We start from the raw sequence: 11,359 nt of genomic DNA, 5'->3' as shown, positions 1-11,359 counted from the left end.
ATGTAAAGCGTGTGACAATTGTACATTCTCACCTAAGCTGGCAATCTTTGGTGCTCCTGTTCTACATCTGTCAAAGTCATGATTGTGTGCCTAACAAAAATGGTGTAACTCAGCAGCTACAATGTATCCTTATATTACTAAGGTAACATTAGCTACAGTATTGTTACCGTTTGCAACTCAAACTGCTGGGAAATTTGGCAACAAATGATCACAAACAGGAAAGTGTTGCAAAAATCTTGCACTGTTGGGAAGGTGGGCTAAAACTTTTCATAGAAATCAAAAGATCCTTTAAAACTAACTAAAAATAGTTTTTAAGAGTAGAATAATAAAAATGCAGTATCATCTAATCCTACTGAACTGATTTATTAAAAAACAATTTCACGTTTTGCTGCTTTATTAAAATGAACTTCTCATGCGCTACATGACACCGCTTACTGACCATGCTATGGCGTTACCTTACACCACTTACTGACCATGCTATGGCGCTACCTTACACTTACTGACCATGCTATGGCGTTACCTTACACCGCTTACTGACCATGCTATGGCGTTACCTTACACCGCTTACTGACCATGCTATGGCGTTACCTTACACCGCTTACTGACCATGCTATGGCGTTACCTTACACCGCTTACTGACCATGCTATGGCCTTACCTTACACCGCTTACTGACCATGCTATGGCGTTACCTTACACCGCTTACTGACCATGCTATGGCCTTACCTTACACCGCTTACTGACCATGCTATGGCGTTACCTTACACCGCTTACTGACCATGCTATGGCCTTACCTTACACCGCTTACTGACCATGCTATGGCGTTACCTTACACCGCTTACTGACCATGCTATGGCCTTACCTTACACCGCGTACTGACCATGCTATGGCCTTACCTTACACCGCTTACTGACCATGCTATGGCGTTACCTTACACCGCTTACTGACCATGCTATGGCCTTACCTTACACCGCTTACTGACCATGCTATGGCGTTACCTTACACCGCTTACTGACCATGTTATGGCCTTACCTTACACCGCTTACTGACCATGCTATGGCGTTACCTTACACCGCTTACTGACCATGCTATGGCGTTACCTTACACCGCTTACTGACCATGCTATGGCGCTACCTTACACCGCTTACTGACCATGCTATGGCGTTACCTTACACCGCTTACTGACCATGCTATGGCGTTACCTTACACCGCTTACTGACCATGCTATGGCCTTACCTTACACCGCTTACTGACCATGCTATGGCCTTACCTTACACCGCTTACTGACCATGCTATGGCGTTACCTTACACCGCTTACTGACCATGCTATGGCCTTACCTTACACCGCTTACTGACCATGCTATGGCGTTACCTTACACCGCTTACTGACCATGCTATGGCGTTACCTTACACCGCTTACTGACCATGCTATGGCCTTACCTTACACCGCTTACTGACCATGCTATGGCGTTACCTTACACCGCTTACTGACCATGCTATGGCCTTACCTTACACCGCTTACTGACCATGCTATGGCCTTACCTTACACCGCTTACTGACCATGCTATGGCCTTACCTTACACCGCTTACTGACCATGCTATGGCCTTACCTTACACCGCTTACTGACCATGCTATGGCCTTACCTTACACCGCTTACTGACCATGCTATGGCGTTTCCTTACACCGCTTACTGACCATGCTATGGCGTTACCTTACACCGCTTACTGACCATGCTATGGCGGTACCTTACACCGCTTACTGACCATGCTATGGCCTTACCTTACACCGCTTACTGACCATGCTATGGCCTTACCTTACACCACTTACTGACCATGCTATGGCCTTACCTTACACCGCTTACTGACCATGCTATGGCGTTTCCTTACACCGCTTACTGACCATGCTATGGCGTTACCTTACACCGCTTACTGACCATGCTATGGCATTACCCTACACCGCTTACTGACCATGCTATGGCGTTACCTTACACCGCTTACTGACCATGCTATGGCGTTACCTTACACCGCTTACTGACCATGCTATGGCATTACCTTACACCACTTACTGACCATGCTATGGCCTTACCTTACACCGCTTACTGACCATGCTATGGCGTTACCTTACACCGCTTACTGACCATGCTATGGCCTTACCTTACACTGCTTACTGACCATGCTATGGCCTTACCTTACACCGCTTACTGACCATGCTATGGCGTTACTTTACACCGCTTACTGACCATGCTATGGCGTTACCTTACACCGCTTACTGACCATGCTATGGCGTTACCTTACACCGCTTACTGACCATGCTATGGCGTTACCTTACACCGCTTACTGACCATGCTATGGCCTTACCTTACACCGCTTACTGACCATGCTATGGCGTTACCTTACACCGCTTACTGACCATGCTATGGCGTTACCTTACACCGCTTACTGACCATGCTATGGCCTTACCTTACACCGCTTACTGACCATGCTATGGCGTTACCTTACACCGCTTACTGACCATGCTATGGCCTTACCTTACACCGCTTACTGACCATGCTATGGCCTTACCTTACACCGCTTACTGACCATGCTATGGCCTTACCTTACACCGCTTACTGACCATGCTATGGCCTTACCTTACACCGCTTACTGACCATGCTATGGCCTTACCTTACACCGCTTACTGACCATGCTATGGCGTTTCCTTACACCGCTTACTGACCATGCTATGGCGTTACCTTACACCGCTTACTGACCATGCTATGGCGGTACCTTACACCGCTTACTGACCATGCTATGGCCTTACCTTACACCGCTTACTGACCATGCTATGGCCTTACCTTACACCACTTACTGACCATGCTATGGCCTTACCTTACACCGCTTACTGACCATGCTATGGCGTTTCCTTACACCGCTTACTGACCATGCTATGGCGTTACCTTACATCGCTTACTGACCATGCTATGGCATTACCCTACACCGCTTACTGACCATGCTATGGCGTTACCTTACACCGCTTACTGACCATGCTATGGCGTTACCTTACACCGCTTACTGACCATGCTATGGCATTACCTTACACCACTTACTGACCATGCTATGGCCTTACCTTACACCGCTTACTGACCATGCTATGGCGTTACCTTACACCGCTTACTGACCATGCTATGGCCTTACCTTACACTGCTTACTGACCATGCTATGGCCTTACCTTACACCGCTTACTGACCATGCTATGGCGTTACCTTACACCGCTTACTGACCATGCTATGGCGTTACCTTACACCGCTTACTGACCATGCTATGGCGTTACCTTACACCGCTTACTGACCATGCTATGGCGTTACCTTACACCGCTTACTGACCATGCTATGGCGTTACCTTACACCGCTTACTGACCATGCTATGGCGTTACCTTACACCGCTTACTGACCATGCTATGGCGTTACCTTACACCGCTTACTGACCATGCTATGGCCTTACCTTACACCGCTTACTGACCATGCTATGGCGTTACCTTACACCGCTTACTGACCATGCTATGGCCTTACCTTACACCGCTTACTGACCATGCTATGGCGTTACCTTACACCGCTTACTGACCATGCTATGGCCTTACCTTACACCGCTTACTGACCATGCTATGGCCTTACCTTACACCGCTTACTGACCATGCTATGGCGTTACCTTACACCGCTTACTGACCATGCTATGGCCTTACCTTACACCGCTTACTGACCATGCTATGGCGTTACCTTACACCGCTTACTGACCATGCTATGGCCTTACCTTACACCGCTTACTGACCATGCTATGGCGTTACCTTACACCGCTTACTGACCATGCTATGGCGTTACCTTACACCGCTTACTGACCATGCTATGGCGCTACCTTACACCGCTTACTGACCATGCTATGGCGTTACCTTACACCGCTTACTGACCATGCTATGGCGTTACCTTACACCGCTTACTGACCATGCTATGGCCTTACCTTACACCGCTTACTGACCATGCTATGGCCTTACCTTACACCGCTTACTGACCATGCTATGGCGTTACCTTACACCGCTTACTGACCATGCTATGGCCTTACCTTACACCGCTTACTGACCATGCTATGGCGTTACCTTACACCGCTTACTGACCATGCTATGGCATTACCTTACACCGCTTACTGACCATGCTATGGCGTTACCTTACACCGCTTACTGACCATGCTATGGCCTTACCTTACACCGCTTACTGACCATGCTATGGCGTTACCTTACACCGCTTACTGACCATGCTATGGCGTTACCTTACACCGCTTACTGACCATGCTATGGCGCTACCTTACACCGCTTACTGACCATGCTATGGCGTTACCTTACACCGCTTACTGACCATGCTATGGCGTTACCTTACACCGCTTACTGACCATGCTATGGCCTTACCTTACACCGCTTACTGACCATGCTATGGCCTTACCTTACACCGCTTACTGACCATGCTATGGCGTTACCTTACACCGCTTACTGACCATGCTATGGCCTTACCTTACACCGCTTACTGACCATGCTATGGCGTTACCTTACACCGCTTACTGACCATGCTATGGCGTTACCTTACACCGCTTACTGACCATGCTATGGCCTTACCTTACACCGCTTACTGACCATGCTATGGCCTTACCTTACACCACTTACTGACCATGCTATGGCCTTACCTTACACCGCTTACTGACCATGCTATGGCGTTTCCTTACACCGCTTACTGACCATGCTATGGCCTTACCTTACACCACTTACTGACCATGCTATGGCCTTACCTTACACCGCTTACTGACCATGCTATGGCGTTTCCTTACACCGCTTACTGACCATGCTATGGCGTTACCTTACACCGCTTACTGACCATGCTATGGCATTACCCTACACCACTTACTGACCATGCTATGGCCTTACCTTACACCGCTTACTGACCATGCTATGGCCTTACCTTACACCGCTTACTGACCATGCTATGGCCTTACCTTACACCGCTTACTGACCATGCTATGGCGTTACCTTACACCACTTACTGACCATGCTATGGCCTTACCTTACACCGCTTACTGACCATGCTATGGCGTTACCTTACACCGCTTACTGACCATGCTATGGCCTTACCTTACACCGCTTACTGACCATGCTATGGCCTTACCTTACACCGCTTACTGACCATGCTATGGCGTTACCTTACACCGCTTACTGACCATGCTATGGCATTACCTTACACCGCTTACTGACCATGCTATGGCCTTACCTTACACCGCTTACTGACCATGCTATGGCGTTACCTTACACCGCTTACTGACCATGCTATGGCCTTACCTTACACCGCTTACTGACCATGCTATGGCCTTACCTTACACCGCTTACTGACCATGCTATGGCGTTACCTTACACCGCTTACTGACCATGCTATGGCGTTACCTTACACCGCTTACTGACCATGCTATGGCGTTACCTTACACCGCTTACTGACCTTGCTATGGCGTTACCTTACACCGCTTACTGACCATGTTTGGGCGTTACCTTACACCGCTTACTGACCATGCTATGGCGTTACCTTACACCGCTTACTGACCATGCTATGGCCTTACCTTACACCGCTTACTGACCATGCTATGGCGTTACCTTACACCGCTTACTGACCATCCTATGGCGTTACCTTACACCGCTTACTGACCATGCTATGGCGTTACCTTACACCGCTTACTGACCATGCTATGGCGTTACCTTACACCGCTTACTGACCATGCTATGGCGTTTCCTTACACCGCTTACTGACCATGCTATGGCGCTACCTTACACCGCTTACGGACCATGCTATGGCGTTACCTTACATCGCTTACTGACCATGCTATGGCGTTACCTTACACCGCTTACTGACCATGCTATGGCGTTACCTTACACCGCTTACGGACCATGCTATGGCGTTACCTTACACCGCTTACTGACCATGCTATGGCGTTACCTTACACCGCTTACTGACCATGCTATGGCGTTACCTTACACCGCTTACTGACCATGCTATGGGGCTTCAACTGAGCCTCTGATTGAGCCCCCTGTGTGAAGCTGGAATATCCTGAAAACCTGGCCTTTTTGGGGGCTTGAGGACTGGAGCTGAGGACCCCTGGGTTAGAAGAAGCCTGAGTAGGTTAGCGCTGTGCAAAGCATAGCCAGCTCCGTATAATCACCGAGGCTGCAGAAGGGGGCCACCAAAGGCTAATAAAACCTAGTAACGGCTGACTGCTCTTTGGTACAAATCTGCTCTAATCACTCGCTCTCTGAAATACCCAGCTAGCTCGTACCTGTCACTCATTAATCACTGTAATATACTCAGCTTATACTAACTCTATGAACGCATGAGCAGTCATAACTCATAACGCTGCAAATAATAACGTGCTCGACAGCTCGAACATTTGCTTCATTAGATGGGTGCAAATAAATGTCCCACCTTTCAGTGATATATCAAATATCCACGGTCCGGTTCTTTCCCCAATTTATTCAGAGATAAATAAAACACATTGTGTACAGCATCAGCTCAGTTATACCAGGCTTTCGGTCATGCGGGTAGGATTTGGTTGTAGAGTGGAGAATCCTCAGCTTGGTTGATGTTAAATAATTATGAATAACATGCACCCAGGCACAAGCTTTATACATTTTCCTTAACATAGCAATCGCCTGTTTTTCTCACCGTTAGCCGGATGTCCTTAGTCATCAACATTAGAACAATGTTTCTTCAAATATTTACTTTGATTTACAAAACTCCCTTGTTCTGTCAAGTAACAATAGGGTTAACTGTGTTCCTAATCATTTAACACTGATCTCTATTGTATTGTTTTACTAACTATTTCTAACTACCTCAATATTTCTAACGTAATACTATATTCCTTACTAGTGACATGCTGAATATATGTATATAGATAATATAGCGTAATTATTATTCAGGCTTGAGAGCTGTTTCACTCCTGCTACGGAGCTTCGTCAGATGAAATTAACCAAACACAAGGAAAGATACAATACTGGACGGGACGGGACTGTAGCTATTACACGCCGGACAGGTTGTGGATCATGAATGAAATGCCCGGGTAAACAGGTAGGGCTTGAGCCTGTTCTTATAGATTCCCAGAGAGGGGACCTCTCCCACTGTACGAAGCTGTGAGAGCCTCTCCCAAAGTATTGAAAGGTTTCTCCTTTTGGATCCAGCATTGGGGGACAGTGGATGTGTTATGTGAAGGTCATGAGTCTTCACTCCCTCTTTATGTCTGATAACTACCCACGTACCCTGGCCATATGCTGTAGGGCCCTCATGTGGCCCGGTAGCAAACACAAGCTGGAACCACTGCCGAGCGCTGGGTACATGTTGTGCTCACGGTGTAATAACAAACACACACCTGGCTTTGCAGCCATGAGGAGGCTTATGTCTGTTAATGAACAATCATATATACAGGAGATTAGTAACACGCCACTTATCACCTCTGACCCATTATGGTAATGTGTGTGTGTCACTGATTCTGTAGGTACAGCCCCACCCAAAACATAGGTCCTGCCCTGCGGGGTGGTCCTTAATCCTTAATCCTGTTGTCTGGGTCCCCCGGCCACACATGGATTTAAGAATAACTAATACATTTGCACACAGAGGAAATCACATCATTTGCATTTGAATAATATATGAGTTGGTTGACCCAAGACCGGCTCAATCAGTTCATGCTTCAGCACAGCAGGCTCAATCAGTCCCAAAGCTTCAGCACAGGTGGCTCAATCTTAGGCTCAGTCCTTGACTCATTAAGGTTACCACTGGGTAATAACATAACATTATTTATGTCAGGGGGCTCAACTCCAGTCCTCAAGCCCCCCCCCCCCCCCAAACAGGTCAGGTATTTCAGGATATCCAAGCTTCAGCACAGGTGGCTCAGTCAAGGACTGAGCCTCTGATTGAGCCACCTGTGCTGAAGCAGGGACTGATTGAGCCATCTGTGCTGAAGCAGGGACTGATTGAACCAACTGTGTTGAAGCAGGGATATCCTGAAACCCTGATCTGTTGGGGGGGGGGGGACTCGAGCAGAGCCCCCCTGATTTAAGTCACACTGTACCTTAGTCTCTCATTACTCCCAGGCAGACACGGGAACAGGGCTTTTGTGAGAGTATGTCCGCATGGGAGTAACACCAATACTGCTTAAATAAGGTCCCGTTAAATGAAGATAACGCAGAATTATTCTAAAATAACCACTCAGGAAAAATGAGATCGTTTTTGGGTAACGTCACATTGTTTTTCCATATTTTCCCAAAAGTATTTACTAAGAGCTTAGTGAGTTTGGGTATAAGAACACATCTGTTCATTACTTTGCTGGCTTCTAACCACTTTTGGAAGTTTAATTAATGAGCTTTAATCCCCTGCAATTAAATACTTATTGAAATAATTCTAATCAGGATTGCAATACAAATAACCAACTGTGTATGTATGTATGTACTGTATATGTATGTACTGTATGTATGTATGTATATATATACGTAATGTATGTATGTATGTATGTACTGTACGTATGTACGGTATGTATGTATGTATGTACTGTACGTATGTACGGTATGTATGTATGTATGTAGAAAGTGTTAAAACGACAATTGATTCTTCAAATTAATAAAAGAAAGCAGGAGACATTTATATTACTACATTTATTAGATATTTTTTTTATTACAGTCATCAAAAGTATTAGATATTCTTTTTATTTTAACAAGATACAGTTAAAGCAGAAATGTTTCAATACAAAATATTTACAACATTCATGGTGACTGCCTTAACAGACTCTTATTATTTCAATAATTTACCTTCTGAGAATAAGCAGCGCGGCGTCTTATTCCTGCGCGGCATTTAGAAGGGCTTGGAAAATCCAATGTGGATTTCCACTGATTAAAATCAACATAAAAGATTATCTACAGAGAAAACATTGGGGGTCATTGTCAAAATCTCTTGGGGGCAAAGATTCTGTAAAAAGTGGAGCAAAAATAACACTCATTTTATCAAGGAAATATACCCCATTACAAGCAATGGGGGGTTTGGGTGTTCTCCTTTGCTAACTCGGTGCTCTCATTTTGCAGTCAAAATATTTAAAAAAATAAAAATAATCTGATTATTTGGGACTGGAATATAAAATGCATGTTTGTATTTAAATTCTCAACTTTCTGCCAGTTGATATTGGGAATGTAAATGTAAATGATATGTACCGGGTGGCAGCCTGACCATGGGAAATATTAGCCGGGCACATATAGTTTACACATATGTTACATGGTCAGGCTGCCAGCTGGTACATATTACATTGCAGCTTGTGGGTGGATAAAAAAAACAAATAAGGTAGTGCTAATTTTTAGAGTGTGCAAATTGATTCCAAATGGATATGAATGACCTGTTATTCCTAATTGGGAATAGAGGCTGGCTGCCTGTGATATAACTCTGAACCCAAATCAGAGACAACTGATAGAGAAAATATTATGTCTGTGGCGCTCCATACATACACAAATGGTGGTAAAAAGGATATACACAACCCGTAATGGTGGCTTCGTCGGGTCCAAAGGTAGGCTCCACACGATAGCAGTATCACATGAAAAAAATAGGGAAATCACATAGCATAATACTGCAGAATAAATATTCACAGCATATAGACTAATGACATGACAAACCAACAAATAGCAAATGATGTAAGTCACACAGTCACCCAGTGTTTCTCACCCCATGTCATTTGTTATTTGTTTTGCTGTCATGTCATTAGTCTGTATGCTGTGAATATTTATTCTGCAGTATTATGCTATGTGATTTCCTTATTTTTTTCATGTAACACTGCTATCGTGTGGAGCCTACCTTTGGACCCGACGAAGCTAGCATTACGGGATGTGAGTGGATAAACAACGTTTTATATCTTCAAACTATGATCTTCTATGCATGAAGGCCCAATGCAAAGGACAACGTCTTTATATTGTTATTATTTCTTACAAACTTGAGAGTTGCCTCGATTAACGGGATTGGCCGGTCAGGTCACCGCCAATGGCTCACCATTGCCAATGGCCCTGTGAACCGGATGTGTTTTGGGTACAGGTGCTTCATTAGGGTAACACATAGAAATCGGGACGCACAGTCACTTTGATCAGTGGGTGAGATGATGTATGTCAGGGAGCAGTATTACGGAATTGGTGTTGTCCACCTTATCTTGTTGCGTTGATGTCTGCCTGTATGTTTGGATAATGCTGCAGAGTTCTCTCAGTGGAAAGCTGCTTGGCCAACTTTTACACGGCAGCCAATGAGTTTATAACATGAAGCCAACATATTGGGAATAATGATGAAACATTTGCTGGCACCGTGCTATAATTACAATGTTTTCTCTTTGTGGATTGGTTCACAGCTGTATATAATGACAGCGCTGTGTGCGACATTTATTAACCCCATGCTAGTATGTTAACTGGTGCTAATGCCAATTAGGGCCATATTTGTTATGTGGTGCTATGTCATAAGACACCTTCTCATAGTGGAAGACGCCTTGTGGCATTCCCTGAATATGGCCCTTCGTGTCGATTCACTGCTGGTACTAGTGGTGTGGCTCAGTAAATGAGGAGATCCGTTAAAGCCGATTTAAGAAATAAAAAAAGTTTACTCAACATAAAAAATGCAACTTGACTCAAAGAATTTGAAAGACTGAAAGTGAACCCTTCACTAAGGAAAATTCTATAATCTATAATCTATATCCAAACATAAGGATGGTGATTTAGGTACCGGTGATAATGGCTGATGATATTACTCATTGAGTACACAACAAGCCATGGGATTAATTTAATGCACCCCATTAAATTACCTTTGCATGAAGAATATTGTCCCTAAATAGTATGTCCTATCAATTAAAGGTATGCTAATATTTAGGGGTAAATTCTTCATTATATATGCCAAAATCAGCAATACGGGCTCTTTGCGGATTTTTGGCCAAAAATGGCCAAACTTCTGCTTCTGCACACAGTCTTAGAATGAATCATGTAAAGGTATGTGCCAATCGACATGCATTTTCCCTGAAAAGAACTAGCGTTTTTGCGAACCCCAATATAATATCACTCCATGTAAGGTGGCTTTGTCTACCCAAGATAAAAATTGATAACTCAATAACATATACCAAACATGGCAATTTTTTGAGTAGGAGTTAACTTTTCATAGGATCATTGTGCAAGATTAAAAATAAAAATAAATATATATGATGGGCTTCGCTGGCATCAAATGCTTTAAAATTAGGGATTTCGCCATTGCAAAAAGTTCATAGCTTTCCAGGTAGCCAGCCTGGGAAAATTGGGCCAAACAATAAACA

Source organism: Ascaphus truei, chromosome 17, assembly GCF_040206685.1.
Source record: "Ascaphus truei isolate aAscTru1 chromosome 17, aAscTru1.hap1, whole genome shotgun sequence".
NCBI lineage: Eukaryota > Metazoa > Chordata > Amphibia > Anura > Ascaphidae > Ascaphus > Ascaphus truei.
This window is presented reverse-complemented; position numbering follows the sequence as displayed.